The sequence below is a fragment of the Tupaia chinensis genome, unplaced genomic scaffold, assembly GCF_000334495.1.
Source record: "Tupaia chinensis unplaced genomic scaffold, TupChi_1.0 Scaffold000070_1, whole genome shotgun sequence".
In the NCBI taxonomy this organism is placed as follows: domain Eukaryota; kingdom Metazoa; phylum Chordata; class Mammalia; order Scandentia; family Tupaiidae; genus Tupaia; species Tupaia belangeri.
In genome coordinates, this window is record NW_006159530.1 from 1 (window position 1) to 1,819 (window position 1,819).

At 66.7% G+C, this 1,819-nt stretch overlaps 1 non-coding gene across 1 annotated transcript; it reads right to left on the reverse strand.

The window, feature by feature from the left end:
- Positions 1–1,253: 1,253 nt before the first annotated feature.
- TRNAL-CAG (transfer RNA leucine (anticodon CAG)) lies at positions 1,254–1,336 on the reverse strand. The gene has a single exon. It is a non-coding gene; the product is annotated as a tRNA-Leu (tRNA).
- Positions 1,337–1,819: the final 483 nt, after the last annotated feature.

A 1,819-nucleotide genomic window follows, 5' to 3' on the forward strand; every position in this document is an offset into this window, starting at 1 on the left:
CCCAGACCCCGACCCATGGTCCCTTTCTGGTTGGTTTTCTGCCCTGTGAAGCGCTTGGGAGCCAGAGCAGGGCGACCGAGGCGGGGTGGGAATGGGAGTAGGATTGGAGGGAAAGTGATGGTGTGGGGAAGAGGACGGCAGGTCTCGCCCGAGCCGTCACTGTGCGTCTCCCGCCACCAAACTGCTCGGGCTAAGAGACCCGGGTCTGTGGGAGCCTGCTCGCGCGGCCCAGCCACAGGTTCGCAGGCACCGGGCGTCGGGCTCCGCTGTGCTGTTGGTGCGCCTGGAGGTCGTCTAGGGATGGGGGCTATCGACGGCCAGGACAGATAGAGGAACCGGTGGGCAGAGCTTGGGGTCGGGCTGGCTGGCGGGCAGGTGCGGATGGACGCTTGGGGCCCAGGAAGGCAGTGAGTGGGCTAGGTGAGGCACTGGAGGGGTCGGCGTTGGGGACTGGTGTCAGTTGACCCGCGGAGAGGGGGGCGGGTATCTAGGTGGTCTGCAGGCGCCTCCTGGGGACGGGGTTTCCAGACGGAGATCCCCAGCCCGGCCAGGTGCAGGGATCCCGGAGTATCCAGCTACGACGTCTGAGACGGGAATGCACGAAGGTAGACAAGGTGGACGACAGCGGGGGCTCGGAGTGTTGGGGTTGGAGTTGTTTTTGGAGGCGTGTGGCCCAAAGTAAACCAACGTGGAGGCCACAGCCATCCAGGAAGATGGGGACGGCCACCTGCACAAGGTGAGGAGAGCAGGGACTGGGTGAGGCTCAGACCTTGGTGCAGCGGACATGGGACGGCGGCCTCAGCTGGCAGAGGTCAGAGGTGGGGGTCGGACTGTGGAGAAGTTTGCATGCACGCAACCGATCCTGCGTGAGGTGCGGGTGCCAGCGGTGTTGCCTTGACAGGTGCGTGTCGGTGTGGGGTGGGACGTGGGCCTACAGTCTGGGGTAGGGAGGGGAAGCCTGGCCGCTTGGAAAGGACCAGTAGCGGGAGGCCAGGGGCTGGCTGTGGGGCCAAGCCACAGGGGCTGGCGAGGGGGCAAGCGGCCGAGTGGCTAGTGGCATAGGACGGAAGGGGCTTGTACAACGGTGCTGGGGCCAGGGCGGAGGGTGCCTTGAGGAGTTGGTGATAGTTGGAGGCCAGAGTTGGAAGAATGGGCAAAGAGGCGAGCCAGGAATGGAGGACATCGGGTATCCTGGGCGGCGAGGGGTCCTAGCCCGTGTGGGGTACTGGACTGGGCAGGCTAAAAGGTGAACTTGTCAGGAGTGGGATTCGAACCCACGCCTCCAGAGGAGACTGCGACCTGAACGCAGCGCCTTAGACCGCTCGGCCATCCTGACATCCAGCCTGGAGGCCGGCGTCAAGAGCCAGTGCGCTGGGCTAGACGCGCCAAAACCAGGCGGCGGGCGGTCCGGGTGCGCAGGCGACTGGCCTGCGCCGGGTGGCAGCGGCGTCGAGGTCCGGGCGCTCGCAGGTGCGGCGTAGCCTGCCTTGCGCCAGGGCTGCATGTGCGGCTTCAGCACACACCCACTGGCGCCGGTGGCTCCGGGATGGCAGGACACGCGCCCTCCTGGCCGCTCGCCTCCTCTTGGTAGCAACTTTGGCTAGACTCACGCGCCACTCCCTCCGGGCGTCAACCCCCCGTGGGAGGGAACAGGCGTGGCACATTTGGCGGGAGATTCGTGCCACCCGGGTCAGGATCGGGGTCTGGATCCAGGTCGGCCAGGAACGTCGCGTGGGTTGTGTGTGGGGGGGTGGGGGTTGGAGAGGGCTGGCAGGGAGGTAGGTGCCCCGAGCAGGGCAGGGGAAGCCACGGCAGGGGG